The sequence below is a fragment of the Drosophila innubila genome (assembly GCF_004354385.1).
Source record: "Drosophila innubila isolate TH190305 chromosome 3L unlocalized genomic scaffold, UK_Dinn_1.0 0_D_3L, whole genome shotgun sequence".
NCBI lineage: Eukaryota > Metazoa > Arthropoda > Insecta > Diptera > Drosophilidae > Drosophila > Drosophila innubila.
Window position 1 is genome coordinate 3,972,862 of NW_022995376.1, and position 16,931 is coordinate 3,989,792.

At 33.8% G+C, this 16,931-nt stretch overlaps 1 protein-coding gene across 2 annotated transcripts in view; it reads left to right on the forward strand.

Moving 5' to 3' along the window:
• The first annotated feature begins 2,810 nt into the window (after positions 1-2,810).
• LOC117786368 (ephexin-1) overlaps positions 2,811-16,931 on the forward strand; it is a 32,397-nt gene continuing 18,276 nt past the window's right edge. For both annotated transcript variants that reach the window (XM_034624574.1, XM_034624576.1), the window contains exon 1: positions 2,811-3,294. The gene's annotated coding sequence lies outside the window, so the exon portion shown is untranslated. The remainder of the gene's footprint in view (positions 3,295-16,931) is intronic.

Sequence of the window (16,931 nt, forward strand, 5' to 3'; positions counted from 1 at the left end):
GTATATATATATAAAGATTTATATATAGAAAGGGGCGAAACAACAATGTTTTTTATCAGGGAAGTTGCGACTGTTTTTTGCATCGGTTATTTTCTAACGCGTATCAACAATTGTAATGGAATGCTTTAAGTAATTTTTACTGTACTTAGTATTAAAGAAATATGATGGAAACACATATATATTTTATTTGATAAATCGCGTGCACCATTTGCAGCACTTGTGCTATAATTTATTATAGTACTTAAATATTTGCACCCTTTTCTCGCACCAATATTCGATATTGAACGTAGAGTGATAATGGAAAATTTCAACAAAATAAACTTTCCAAAAGAAAAACTATAACTATTTAACTTAAAATGAGAGAGTACGTGTGTCGGTTAAAACTCAAATTTTACTCTTAAACAACATAATGATACTAATCAAAATATGAAAGAAAAAAAACAACAAAATTTGCTAAAAGTTAAAGTAAGTAGCATGTTTACATAACAATTGACACAAAAAAAAAAAACTGAACAGAAGTTTAACAACATACGAGTATGTATAAAACGGATTATGAATAAAATATATATATACAATTAAGCAAACAATAAAACGACTTTGAATTATTAAAGCCAACTTTAAAGTAAGTATGAGATAAGTTAAGCACAACTACAACTTATTATTTATGATAGTAGATAAATTAAAAAGACAGCTTTTTTAGTTTGCCAAATTTTGTATACCCTTTTTTTATGGAAACATGTGCTAATTTAATTATTACATTTTCTCTATTTCACAGCTAATTTTCCCATCGATTCGTCTCACTTAATAAATAACTAACTCAAGATTTCAACAAATACCACAGTTAAACAATTAGTTTAACTTTATGGACACGCCTTGTTTAGATATTTTTCCGCTTTTCCACAGGAAGTGACGCACCGCATTTTCCATTTTCATTTTCCACTGTCAATTCTATTAGTATTCTCTAGACGCAGCACTTTCACATCACCTTGTTATTGATCCTCTTGCAGCTTGCATCTGGCATCTTCCTGTCTGACAACTTGGACAACACAAATTGGGCAAGTAAAACGCTCACTTTTAGCCAATTTCCAACCTCACACACAGTCCACATGTGGTCAAAAAGGTGCGCAGTAGGGGGAAAGACGAAAGGGGAGCAATCATTGAACATCTTCAAGCGTTTTACTTTACTTTCTAATGTCCGCAGCATTTCTTGTTTTGTGCTGATCAAACTCTGCTGTAGGCCATATAAAAACAGTATAAATAAATAAGAAAAAACAATCAAAAAAAAGCAGCTAAACCAGAGAGACGCCATGTAAGTAAGTAAATCTATGGCCATAACGTGTTTTGTGAATTCTTTACTTTATTTTCTTCCCCTTTATTGCTTTGCGTGTTGACTCAAGTTTTTTGCGTCTCTTGCCAAAATTGGGCACATCCAAGTGCGTGTCGTTTACCGCTATGTTGCGGGCTAAAAGCCCTACACGCTGTTTTGACCGAGAACTTTATCTAAAAGCTTTGCCACACAATATGCTAACGTTATGTAAGCTTTGAATCATAATTGCTACTTATGAAACCATTTAGAGGTCAAATTATAATCAAAAAAATGAGTCGAAAAAATTAAATTTTTTTTTAATTAAAATTTTGATGCAGATTCAAATTCGAGGTCAAATAATGATCAAAATGACATTCCGCATGAAAATCGGTTAAGTTTTCGCAAAGTTATGCCAGTTTGAAGTTTTTGAAAAAATGTCAAGGGGTAAGTATGGAAAAAATTTACAGTGAGGGGCAAAAATCAAATTTTTTAAATGAACAAAATTTTGATGCAGAACCAAATTCGAGGTCAAATAATGATCAAAATGACATTCCGCATAAAAATCGGTTAAGTTTTCTCAAAGTTATGACAGTTTGAAGTTTTTGAAAAAGAGTCAAGGGGTAAGTATGGAAAAAATTGACAGTGAGGGGCAAAAATCAAATTTTTTAAATGAACAAAATTTTGATGCAGATTTAAATTCTAGGCCAAATAATGATCAAAATGACATTCCGCATAAAAATCGGTTAAGTTTTCTCAAAGTTATGCCAGTTTGAAGTTTTTGAAAAAATGTCAAGGGGTAAGTATGGAAAAAATTGACAGTGAGGGGCAAAAATCAAATTTTTTAAATGAACAAAATTTTGATGCAGAACCAAATTCGAGGTCAAATAATGATCAAAATGACATTCCGCATAAAAATCGGATAAGTTTTGGCAAAGTTATGCCAGTTTGAAGTTTTTGAAAAAGAGTCAAGGGGTAAGTATGGAAAAAATTTACAGTGAGGGGCAAAAATCAAATTTTTTTAAATGAACAAAATTTTGATGCAGATTCAAATTCGAGGTCAAATAATGATAAAAATGACATTCCGCATGAAAATACGTTACGTTTTGGCAAAGTTATGCAGGTTTGAAGTTTTTGAAAAATTTGTCAATAGGTACTCTTACCCAAAATAGTATCTTTTCTATTAAATTATATTTTCAGTTGTCAATCGTGTTTTCGATTGTGGACAGCCTTGTCGCTGTCGCGTCGCTGCCGCTGCACGTACTTTAAATCTGCCTGCGCAGTGACCCTCGCAGCAGAGAACTTAACATAAAAGCTCCACGACACGATACACTCAATGATTGACAGCTGTGCTCAGCCCATTTCTTTATGCAATGCAATTCAATCCACAATCCACACAGTGCCTTCGTGCGCTCTGACCTCCTCGCCGTTTAAAGCTTTACAAAGTGAGCAAGCTTCGTTGACAGCGCACGCTGTTGCTGCTGCTACAGCTTTAGGTTTCAGTCTTGTTGTGCCCGCGAACGTGATCGTAAGAAAACAATAAAAGCAGCAAGCGAGCAGCGGTGCGCTCTCTTCGATTGCTCTCTTCGTGTATTCGTATTCCGATTGGGATTCCTATTGATGAGTTTGGTTTCCAGTTCGCTTTTGTTATCGAAACCAATTGGAATTGTGCAACTAAAAGATTGATCGTTTGTGGGGCGCTAGCAATTAATACAAAAAGTGCTTGCAACAAAAAAGTAAAAGTGTGTTGCGCGCCACAAAATGTGGCAAGTGTTGGTGCTATTTAGTGTGACAACTTTGCCGGCTTTGGAAAGTGAAAGAAAATTCGCAAATCAAAGCGATTAATATTATGTATTAATTTGCATATCAAAGAAGTCGTCTTATTATACAATTTTATATAATCAAAAACAAAAAAAAAAAAAGTTTTATCTTCTATTGTGTTGTGTAGTGTATTGTGTTTATTAAGCGTTTCTCAAAACCAGCGCCAAAATGTAAGTGCAATGTTAATAAATTGATAATAAACAAGCTGCAAATACTGATAAGCACTTCCTCTATTAGATATACATATGTATATGGATTGGAGTATAGGAAATGCTGTTTTCTGTTCTCAGTTTCCAAATTAAGTCGAGTGTCAACAAAGAGCTCAGTTTTATTTTTATGTATTTATTGCATTCAACTGATAATTTCCCCCTTCTTATCATTCACTAGCTTTCTTGGAATAATATTTATAAGTCGTATTCAATATATTTATCAGAGTGAAAACTCTCTGATTCATGCAAATTGTATTTGTTTTTCAGATGTGCTCCTCTTTAATCTCTCAACAATTATTACGCATTGACATTTGAGTAATTCATACAGTTATCTACATAAGTATATGCATATATGTTGAAATAACAACAACAACAACAGCAGCAATTGGAGATCTTGTTGCTTTTTCATGATTTATTAGTTTGTTTGTTTTGCTTGCGCCCTTCTTTCGTCATTTATTGCCGTTAGAAAGCTGCTAAAGACAAATAAAGGTTGGTCTCTCTTCCTCTCCCTCTTCCTCTACTTCACTCATTTTATTTGCTAAAACTTTCCACAGATCGGTTAAGATTACGGTCCATTCACTTTTCGACCTGGACTGTATCTGATATTTTTAATCCTCCCTTTTTTTATTTGCTCTCTTTTACATCTCTCTGTATCTATATGTTATATTGGAGTCCTCCCTCTTTTAAGTGCTCTCTTTCACACCTGTCAGTATCTGATATTTGTAAGCTTCCCCCTTTTAAAACCTCTTAAGTTGTCATAAGTAATTTACAACCCGACTATTTGCTGTTACAGTTGCATATATAACTACACTGCACTACAAATGATTAAAGTGCAAGTCTATAGAGAGGTTAAATGACAAATTTATTATATTCAATTGTTAATCGTTTCATAATTCAATATACATGCATAGATATGCTATTATAGAGCAGATAATTTCACTTATTTCTAAATTGAATAAAGTTTTTAAAGCTTTAAATCAAGCAAGTTATAACAATCGTTATAGAAAAATCAATTAAAATCAATAAATGATAAGACATAAATTCTAATATTATCGAACTTTCTGAATGGTAACGATAAAAATAATAAATATTATTTTTTTTATATATATATATTTTATATATATTTTACTAAACGATGGAATTCTTATGGGATATTAATTATTTCAAAATCTTGTGCAGGCTTAAACCATGAAATTACAGATTATAAAGATTCAGAGAGTACAAAGTCTGATTTTCTTTTTTTAATACCCCTTCCGCTCCCGTAAATCGCGAAAAGCCACCACACCCACAGCTTTTAAGGCAATTCAGTTTTTATGGTTAATTACGTTGTCTATTTATATTATCTATAATCTCACTTAACCGCAGCAAGATCGGACAAGTAGAACGGGAGTAATAGCGAACCAAAGTTATTAATAAAGTTATAATTTCAACACAATCACCTAAAAGAATGCAGAAGTTTTTATTAGGTATTAATTTCATTAGTCCTTTTATATATATTGAAATAAGTAACGGGTATCCTATGGTGGGGATCTCGACTGTAGCGTTTCCCACTTGTTCTTTATTATTTTATACAAAATCTTTAAGAGCAATAAACAAACCTAAAGCTTTTATATATTCCTAAATTTTTAAAAACTTGTTGAAAGAATTTCTGTATGCTTTGTTGCACAGTGTTTGTAAACAATGTAAAAATGCACACAACAATTTCTTCCTGTCTTGCGAGTATTAAGCATAATGATAAATGCACAGCCATATGTGGATATCTGTATATATATGTATATAGATATGAATGCATAACCCATAGACGTAAGTCAACTACTTTAGTTTAACTGGCCTCCAGCTGATGTCTGTTAATGTCAATGTAACTCAATTGTATAAAGACATTTTGAGGCAGGCTTCCGTTTTCAGTCTGCAGTCTTCTGTCTTCAGTCTTCAATTTCCAGCTGTCTTTTAAACACGTTCGACATTGGACGGACACAGTTGTTGCTTAAATTAGCCATAATGATATGGTTATGTTGAGGTAATTATTATATTATATATGTAGTAGAAGTCACAACATAATTCAGATCAACACTTTCCATTTTCAGTTTTCATTTTCATTTTCTTTGGGAATGGGAACTAGTTGAGATCTCAGCATCTTTTAGGTTGGTTCATGATTTGCATAACGACTTGAAAACTAGATATAATTGTTTCGAGTGCCTTGGCTATATAATTTTGGATTAACGTGGGTGTTCCAACTAACAAAGAGACTCGTCTAATTGTATTGTAATTTATATTGTATCTCATAGATGCAGATACACACATAATTTTTGTAGGTGGGCGCGTTGACAGTTTTTGCATTGACTCAACTCAACGTTTAATTTGAATTTGATTTTCAATTTGATCTTATGTTAACGATACACTCAAACAAATTCAGAGTTCTAATGCAAAAATGCAGTCTGATTAAACAAATTGTAGCTTTTAACACTGTTATAAAATGAAACTGAAATTATTAACACAATTTCGCGGAATACGTAAGTTGAAATTGCAAAAACAGCACGTTTGTGTATACCAAAGTTAAGAATAAGTTAATAAGCAAGAGTTTCTAGATAGTCTACTGTAGACAAAATAATAAGCAAGATTTGCTAGATAGTCTAGAAAAATTATAGTTTAAATAATGAGCAAGAGTTTGCAAATAGTCTAATATAAAAGTGAAAACAAGCTGACATTTGGCTTATCTAAGATGTAATTCATTAGCTCTATAATAGAATAGAAAAAATAGAAAAACTATATTATGATAAAATAATATTAGAAAACAACTTTTTATATTATGTAAAAAGTATAGTCTAAAAGTCTGACTGAAGAAAATCTGAGTTATTTAAAGCTATGTATATTATACAAATAAAAAGTTGTTTTTTGGCTATCTATGTATATAAAACTGTTTGTCCTGATTGCCTGACTGATATTTGCGCAGCCCAAACGGTTAGAACTAGGAAGATGAAATTTTGGCACAACATAGCTGAGACCTATATTATACATATACCTAAAAAAAAAAAAAATATATGTATTTATATATATATAAGACTATAACTGAGTTCAATTTATAAAGAATATCATCTTTGCCGTGTGTCATTAAAAACTGAATGACATTCGATGAACTAAAATGCTAATACCTATGATAAGTTAATCATCTGGCTGATATGCTTATATATAGGCATTTACTTACAAAAAATCCCCCAATACTTTGTACTAAATTTGCGTCACACAATTATTTCTGCAAAAAATTCGAACGATTCTGAGTCTAATCTTAAATTCTTGGTTTACAAAATAACAATAATATAGTCATTTAAAAAATGCTGCTTTTTCGTCAGTTAGTTTTAGGGTTCTTTCCAGCTTATTTTTCACTTGATTTGATTTGATAATGTTCTTTCCCTCTGTCGACTGGAGGCTGTTCAAAGCTGACACATTTAAATTGGTTGTGTGTGTATTTTTTTCCATTCATGGGGCATTCCTGTGGTTGTGACTCATGCGGCGAGTGGAAGAAAGTCAAGTCAAGTGGTCCACGTTGGCCAAAACGTTGTGTGAAACCGGTCAAGAGGCAGATACCAACACAGTGCTACACAAAAGTCCATTTACTCACGTGGCTGCAGTTTGAAACGCTCTCAAATATTTGTGAATGCCTGGAAAATTATATATTTTATTTTTTTGCAAGTTGCATGGTCAAAAGCATTTTGTCGCGACAGCCAATGAACTTTGTCTGAATGTTTTAAACAATGCACATCAGCAGTTTTTACCGCACATGTGTATACTATACATATATATATATTTATAGGTATATACATAGATCTATAAGTGGGAAAAACACGTCATCGTTCGTTTTAAAGTTTAAACTAGTTGCTGACATTTCTGAAACTCTGAATTATGTATTTCTTGCAAAAATGCTGAAAAGACTATAACTAATCGATAATCGCTTATCGATTGTCAGCTGATCACGTACTATTTCATGATCATCATCATCATGATGATCAATCCAGTTGTTATTCTCATTTCTTGGCAATGTTTTGTATTTGTTTTGTGAAATTCCAATTGACATTTCGTCTCATTGTTATGCATTTGGCATTTTCGCATATCGTGTGACAATGATTTCACATTGTACCATCCAAAACATGTTCCATAGCATTCTATATAGTTCAATGCTGTACAATTTGGCAACTCGAAACGATGTCAAAGCTTGTGGGCGACTGAAGATGGTCAAGAGAGTTCATTTAACTTGTTTCTTTAGGCTATGAGGTCATTTTAATACTAGAGATTTGAATTCAAAACTTTTAAATTCAAAATATGAATGTATTTATAGCAATATATATAATGAACTAGATTTATTTTGTAGATATACTCTACAATTTTATATTTACAAGGCATTTAATAACTTTTCATGGTAAAAAAAAATATTTTTCATTGTATTTATAATCTCAAGAACAACTTTCCGTGGTAAAAAAATATTTTCCTCATATATATAATCTTAAGAACAACTTTCCGTGGTAAAAAAGGGATTTTTGCAATGTATATATAATCTCAAGAAGTGTTTTTGATGAAAGTTTAAAATTTGGTGGGATGTAGGAATCCTGTTAAAAGGTTAATAAAATATAACATTTAGAAACTTTATAATTTTGTCATTTTAGGAACTTGGTTAACTGTCGAATCTAACTTATTTAATAACTATATCTAATAACGACTACCTTAACTTAATTTTTAAGTTTAAGATTGTTATAAAAACCTTTTGTTTTTCTATCGAAAGTGACCCAAATTTACAAGTACATTGTGCATGTGCTGACTTTCTTCTCGTTTGTGATACGAGTCAACCCATTTTAACTGATTAATCACGAATAATCGACAAATCGAGCAACGACCGAGGAACGTGGCAACAACACGTTGCTAATTTGAACCCAAATCACGTTTACATTGATCACAACAGCCCCTGGACAAGGTCGGTTGCTCTAGTGAAAAGTTGTTCGATATATTTTTTAAATTTATATATTAAATTTTGCGAATTGCATGCGAAATTTGGAAAGTCGCTTGAGATTCGCTTCAATTGCAAACGCTGTGACGGTGACAACGATGCCAAATGAGTTGTACAATTAGTTAAATAGACCAAAAAAAAATTCAATGATAGAGTACGAAACCTAAATACTCTTTCAAACTATTTTTTTAACTTTTCGAAAATCATCAACAGTGAATGTTTAATATTAATATAGCGATATAAAATGAAAGAACTGAAATAAATTGCATTAAAAAAATACATAAAATATAGTCTAAGCAATTATAATAATAATCAAAATCATATTAATAATAAATCATGCTAAAATCTTATCATATTTGCCCAAGCTATGTTCATTTCAATTTGAGATAGAGTATCTGTCGGCTTAAATGTTACATAACAGCCACTGTAATGTGATATGCTCCTATTGAGAGCGAGAGCGCGAGCAAAAGAGTACAAAGCAACAAATTGCAAGCGGTGTGAAGAAGGAGGGAGAAAGCACTATTAATACATGTGCTTCTCTGATTTCGTCAGCCCAATTGTAACGGTAATTAAAGCTTTATATTAGTGTGGACCTGTGCACAGCAAGTGGATGTTGTTGAGTTTCTGCTGCTTCTGCTGCGAGTGATTAATGTGCATTGTTTCGCATGCGACACACACACAGAGACAGAGGTGGGCGTGGCACTGTTGGCCCACAAATGTGGAGCGCCCACAAATGTGGCAGGCACTTAATGCAAATTACAGACGAGTCGCAGACGAAGCAACAAGAGAAAAAAAAAGAGAAGAAAAAAAATGCCGCTTGCCACATGCGGTTGGCTCATAAATAGACAACAGTCACAGATGATGCTGTTAGCCCCCCTCCCCGTTTCCCTGCCACGCCATCTGTCGACAGAGTTGTAAAGTTGTTGCGCCCATGTTTGGATTGCTGTTGTTTCTGTTTTGTTGTTGTTTTTTTGGCACATTGTATTGAATGAAAACGAAAACCAGGTTTGCAGGTCGTCGTATGCAGTTTTTGAGCTTGCGAAAATTTGAACAACTCTTTGGCATTGTCTTGCTTTTTATCGCACATTCCAAAACTTGTGGCATTATTTCTATAATGACACAGTTTGATGTTTCTGATAAGCGACTCTGTTAAATGCATTTCAATATTTTAACCGCCATTATGAGTTTAACAGCGTGGTATGGTCACCCTGAAAAGCCAGCTTGACATGGCAGGCGCGCTGCATCTCGCTCGCACTCAAAGCTACCGCAAACAAAACGTAAAAGCAAAAGCAAAAAACAAAAACAATACAAAATTTGCCTTTGCTTATTTTATCGTGTTTGCTTTGTTTGTGTAGTTGAGTTTTGTTTTGGTGCCGTCTCTTTTTCTTTTTTTGTGATTGTTGAACTTGGCGCAGAACTTGCGACTTGAGCCAGTGTTGACAAGTCAGCTATTTTTTCCGTGTGAATTTAGTTGTTTATAATTAAAAATTTTCTAAAAGTATTCAAAATTTTTTTTACAAAATGATTTTTGTAAACCTTTTCTTACATTCTTATTTTTAACATATAAAAAAAATATAGTTGTATGAAAAGATACAAATTTAATACATATCTAGAATATATATGCTTCATAATATCGGAGTTACCTCCTTATTTTTCTTAATTTCAATGCATGTAGTGTATAAAATCAACTTAAGGAAATTTATTGCTTTCTTGCAGATTTCCTAGCTTTTTTAAATGTTAATATAGCTTTTTATTCGCTTAAGAGTTGACAACACTGGCGAAGAACATGCGACTCGAACTGGTATTGAATTTTTGTGTTATTTGTTTTTGTTTGTGTGCGAGTTCTTGAGTGTATTTTTTTGGTGTTAGCTTGTGTGTGGCTTTCGTCACAAAACCAAAACTCGTTTCCGTGCGCGTCTCTAATGGGATTTACGATTCACGTTAGTTGTGCAGACATTCCACTGGAAGAAGATAAAGTGTAGAAGTGAGGAAATAACAGCTTTGATGATTGCCCTCTAAATCAATTGAAGGGCCCAGGCGACTTAATTAAAATTTGTGTAGTTGATTAAAGCGCCGCTTGCATCAAACAAATGCGAAATGCCAATGAACGCAATCCACAAAGAACGGGCGCTGTTTAATCGACTGCAACAGCGCGCTTCATTTTTGCATCCGCCACTGCGCTGCTTTTGTGGGTCGCACGACATGAGCAGCAGCAGCGACGCCACCGTCTTCGTCGCATACTTGCGGAGAAATGCAGCGCATAAGCAGTATCATAAGAATCAGAACAAAATGCAGCCAATGCACAAGAATGCGAAACGGCGCGAGACCAAAAAAACTCCAAGACGCAGCAGGCGCGGCGCAGTCGCGCACGCAATCGCAATGAAGTTGCAGTCAACGCTCGCGTCGTCGTCGACGTCGACGTTGCTTGCTGGCGTCAAAAGTCTGCCGTCTGCCCAAACGACACAGCGGCAGCGACTCGGCTTGTCAGTTGCTTTGCAGTCGTTCGTTGAGTCGGGCGTTTCGTTTAGTTCGCTCTCTCACTCTCTTTCGTTTTGTTTTGTTTTGAGAGCGCTGCGCGCGCGCTTCAAGCTCGTATTTGTGTTTTTATGTTTTGCTGTTATTCATGCTAGAAAAATCATTAATTAAATTATGTGCAATAATCAAAGAAGTAAACACAATTTTGGCAAATTATTAAAGGTGCGTGTGGAAGAAGGAATGTGTATAAAGTGAAACGAAAGTGGCTGGCAAAAGTGAAACGCCCACAAGCTACAAATTAGCCAAGAATCTAGCCAAACCACTTGGCCAAAGCCCACATATATATAAATAGTTACAGCAACAACAACAGCAGCATCTGCAGAAATTTCACCAAGAACAGGCTGTGTGGATTGTATGCCAAGCCTTCCAATTTGAGCGCCTGCGCTTCTTGTCTGTGAGTGTGTGTGTGTGTGTGTGTGAGTGAGTGCTTTCGTGTATGCAAGTGTGTGTGTTAATTTCTACATAGTTGTGGATTATATATGGCAAATGTCTTCCACACACTCATTTGTGTCTCTTAACTTAATGGTAATTAAATGAAATGAGGCGTTTTTGCTTATTTGTTTTTCTTGTTCTTCTTTTTTTGCTGTGCTTTAACTGTAAACTGCTTAGCTTTGAGGTTCTTGTTGTTCTTGTTGTTGTTGTTGGCCTCAGAACTGACCTCTGCGCCTGTCCAATATGGCTAATTGTTGTTGTTATGCCTACAGTTCCAGATACTACGGGATCATCTTACGGTTAAGAGGCAAATAATGCTACCGTTGTTTGTGTCCAGTGGTTATGTTATTTCTCAGCTTATTTCTCAGCACCACATTCTCTGTCTCTCTCTTTCCCCGTCTCTTTGTAGTTTGCACCAATGCTGCACGCTAATTATACGCCTCTGTGCTTTATGCGGTCTGCCTGCCTCCCCTTTTCGTTCCCACACCCCACCCTATCTCCCTCTTACCCTTCCCTCTCTCTCTCTTCTACTAACATTTTGTTGCGGTTCTTTTGCTCTCTGTGTGTGCGAATGTTGCCACAATGCTTGGAATGCAGTTAATATGCATATTAAATATAAATCTATACATACACTAAGATATTTCCAACAAAAAAAAAGCTTTGACAGTTTGTTCTGACTTTTTTTTTAGGAGTTGTGTGTAGTTATAAATTACACTTATGACTAATTAGTTTCTGTATTCGCTGTGATAAAGCCTGTCAAAATGACTAACGTACTGCGCTTTTATCAGCCTGTACATATAAATAAATATATTGTTAATACATGTACATACTACGTGTGTAACTACAGTAAAAACTGCCCCAAAAGCAATCAACAAATATTGCCTAATCACATTCAATTAGATTAAGACCTTTTGGAGTTTACAAAAAATTTAGTAGTATAGCTATTAAATTTAGTATGTGTACTCTTTAAATTGCAAAATATTATATTAAATAAAGAGTTTGTGAAGAGCTAATTTACTTTTGGAGCTAGAGCTATGAGAATTAGTATATTCTCAAATTATGATCACATTGGTATTATGATAGATTGGTAAAAAATACTCAGCTACTTTTAGAGGTAGAGCTATGAAATTTAGTTTTTGTATTTATAAAACTATAATCTGTCATTTTCCCTATAGGGATGATAAACTGTAAGCACTCAGTTCCCTTATCAGCAGCTCAGACTATGCATCAATTTAGCAAATTGAATTTGCCTTAAACTAGGCGAAAATGCAAACAGAAGGCGAGCGAATGAAGGCAGAAGAAAGCAGACGATAAACATAACACAAATACAACAAATACAAAGCACGCACTTTAGAAATTCACACAAAGGAAGCTACAGACAGACAGCTGAACAGACGGACAGACAGACGGACGGACAGTCGGACAGACAATGCAAATAGGCACAAGCCTTCAAGTGGGTAGCGTAAAAAACTATCGACCCAAGATACTTTTACCCTTGCAGCACTCTCTTCCCCTTTTCTATGCTCCCTTTCTCCCTCTCTCCTCCCATTCACCCTCTCTCTTCCCATTCACCTCTCTTGTTATTTGTTTACGCTCGTTTAACATGTTGTAACGCATACGCCAAGTTGACCAGCCCCAATGTATGGCATTGACTGGCTAAGGGTGAATTTCCGCCACTTTTAGGGGTTGCCATTAGTTCAGTTCTTGTCGAAGGGTCTTTCAGTTGGTGGACAACAGTTTTAGTTTCGGTTTCGGGTGGTTGAATTCAATTCAATTCAATTGGTTGTCCTGGCAACGCGACAAAACAAAAACAAATGCAAATTGCAAGTAACAATAATTCGGACAACAAATAGTTTTCAGTCAAAGGTCCTTGTGGGTGTAACATGTGACGTAAATTTAAGAGCAAAATGTTTTAAGTAAATGAAGAGAATTTAAATTTATTGTGCAGGTAATTTGTTAATATTTTTAGTGCATTTTAAGTGAGATCAAAGTGAACCAATATTGAATATAAATATATACTTTAATTACTGCAAGTTCATTATATAAACACAGAACGTGCGCTGTTAATGTCACACTGTTAACGTCACATTTACATTAACAGGCACTGCAAAAGCGTGAGTTATAAATATTGTGGATTGATTGTTATTTTTATGATCTATTTTGCTATAAAAACTAGTGTTATTCATTTTAGTATTATTTTCTTATTATATTTTAAGATGAAGAAAGTGAGACAGAAAGTGAGGAAAATATGGAAAATATTCCAAGACAAATGATACAAAAATAAAGCAAATTTCCTAACTCTATATATTTCTACAGAAAATGACGCACGATAATGGGAATAATTTCCCTGAACTCCACCAATAAATGTGACAAATCCTCAACCTCTGTGGTTCTGCGGAAATTATGTAGAAATATTATAATTTTCTGGACTTGAAAAATAATATATGTATATAAGTAAACTTACAATTATAGCTTAGTTTCAATACGATGAGTTTTTAGTTATAACAAGATCATTTGGAGGATATTTCCGCTATTTTGTAGACCTAATTAGTCGCCACTCTTTCGTATGCAGTTAACAAATACGAGTTTTAATTTATTATCTACCACTTTAGTTAGCTCATTAAAAATGCTTCTTGAGATGTTGACGAAATCTTCACTAAATCTTTAGCCGAGACAGTTCATTAGTTGACCACCGAAATAATCAAAGAAATAGTCAAGACTGAAAGAAACAAAAAAGGAAAAGTAAACTTTCACATTTCTAATGGGTCTTTGTGGTTGGCAAAGTTTGTCAGCTTCTTGCTTTGCATAAATGGCAATAAATTTTCTCGAATTTAATTTATAGAATCTTAAATATTTACACACATACCATATGCATATTTTGTACCATATACATTTACTATATCTTTGGCTGTGTATAATTTTCATTTATCGTTTTGTCTTCCGCATTCATTCACCGCTTATCGAGTATTTTTGTGTTGTTGCGTGTCTAATCGTCAGTTCTTCTTCTTCTTCTTGGCATGGCTAACACAGAGATATCAGTTATTGGCCAGACATTGGCAATGGATCTTTGGGCGCGTCACTTTCTCTCAGCTTCCAAAATGCCACCTATTTCCATTCCATCCCATTCCATTTGCTTTAATTTGTCCCCCGACTATAACTGTGAAAATCTCACTGAAATTATGACCAGTTTTTTTTTTTCATTATATTTTTATAATGCACATCCGTTTCAATGCTCATTTGTTTATGGACTCTGGCATCCCAGTTTTTATTTTAAAAATTTTCTTTTCTTTTTTTTTCTTTATGAATGATTTGCATTGGCATTTGTGACCATATAAAAAAAATGTCACAGCTGCAGGTGCAGCGTTGCATTTAAAGAGTGAGAGTCAATATAAAGATGTCTAGCAAATCTTTTGTGCTCATCTACATTTATGAGTACCCTGTAAATGGTTTCTAAATGATATGCTGTAGCTACTATTGACACAAAACTACATTCCTTACTATTCTACAAAAAAAGTTTAAGCTGTAAAAGTGCTATTATAATTCCAATTTCATATTTCAATAGTATCAATATAAATTTGAAAACTATAATATTCCAAATCAAGATTTAAAAAACACTTGATTTTTCTTATCTTTCTCAATAGATTTAAGCTTACAGGGTATCTACTAGTTCAACAGGCGTTTGCTGCCGCTTTATAACTATTCATTCATATATATTTGTATATCTTTATTGACTGTCTATTGTTTACATTTTCCCTTTTTTGCTCGGGTTTGAGTTTTTTATATGCAAAGCATTCATTTGCTTATTTTTTTTTGTAGTATTTGACTTTTGTTTTTGTTTTGCTTTTGTATTGGCCAGGCCAAAAAGTTGTTAACCTGGCTGCCAAGTGGCCTTAGTTTTCAGCTGTTATACTCGCTTACGTATTTGTCAAATGGCATTGAAGACTTTCAATCAAAAAGTGTCAGCATAAAAATCAATTTAAATGCGTTTCGTTTTCGCTTAAAGATTTTATGAAACCAAATTGATTTTCTGCTTAATTTGCATGCTAATTTTGTGTGTAAATTAGCATTAAGTGGAGGCATCAAATAGATTCTCCATTGCTTTAAATAGTTTCCCAGGCGTTGAGTTTAAATATTTATAGAACTCTCGTAATCCCTGGGAAACACTTTTCGGGTAATTGTTGTTGTTAATGAATTGTCAATGAACTTACACTCGTATTTACAATAATGCAATAAACATGAAAGCGGAAGATACATATTGAACAAGACTTTATTATTCGGTCAATTTCTATAAACAAAAAATTCGAAGTCAAAGACGTTTGCGTAATCAACATTTTTAGCTTCTTATTTACATTGCATGACTGAGAGTGTACGAGTGTGTGTGTTTGTGTGTGTGTATCTGTGTGTATGCGTGTGTATCTATATCTCGTATTTAATATTTTGTTTAAATACCATTTGCAATGGCGTAAAATTTGCTTTTGTTATTCCCAACGCGTTTCGACGCAATTGCTAACAAAACAGCAACAAAAAGTGGCAGCAAAAGGGGGCTAAGAAAGGTGAGGGGGACATAGAAGACCCGGCTACAACGACAACAACAACAACAGCGGGCACTGAGCGGCTTAAAACTCAATTTGACGACTATCGTCGACTGTGGCAAAAGAAATGTTTAAGTTTTTTTTATGCAATCGCTCATTATAATTGGAATTTGTGTGTGACAAAAACGTGTGCGGAGAAGGGTGGTAACAGGGAGGGGGATAGTGATGGGGCTTCTTCAACAACGACAGTTATAGCAACGTGTGCGGCGATTAAGCAAACAATTTATTATTACCTTTTTACATATACGTTTTTCGTTGATAACATCGAAAAGAGTCAAAAAAGCATATCACGCATACGCAACGTTGTGCCCACAACACAAGTGTGTGTGTGCGAGTGTGTTTGTGTGTGCCTGTGTGTGTGGTAAGCTGGCTGCTGCCAACAACAGCAGTTAAAACCACATAAATGTGGCATAAACCCAGCTCAGTTAAAAATTGCGCATACGACGCGTTGCCAGCAAATTTTGCGACACTTTTGAAAGAAAAAAGTAAAAAAAAATAAAATAATAATAAAAATAAAATATTTATTTTACGTTAACAAAGGCAGTTAAACCCATGGATTATTTGAATAATAAAACTTAAAACTGAATTATTAATGTACAAATTTTAATGAACAGTACAAAGTGGAAATTATTAAATAATATTTGTAATTTTTTATATATTAAAAACAATATAATGAGTTGATTAAAATTGAAACTCCTATCCAGAGAAAAAATTATTTTTTAAAAAATAAATGAGATTTCAAAGCAGATTGAATGAAGAGGACTAATCATGTTCAAAATGACATTCCGCTTGAAAATCGAATTAGTTTTGACAAAGTTATGGTAGTTTGAAGTTGGTCTGACTTTGGATCTAGCAACTTTACAAGTCAAAATATTTGTTATATTTCACATGATTTTTTACAAAAATATGAAAGGTCTTAGAATCAATTTTAAACTGTTGTTTTATACTAATAACAATATAAGGAGTTGGTTAAAAGTGAAAACTTGAAATTTAAAATTTTTAATTTTCAAAATTTCAAAGGGGGGACCCTTAGCATTGAAATCAAA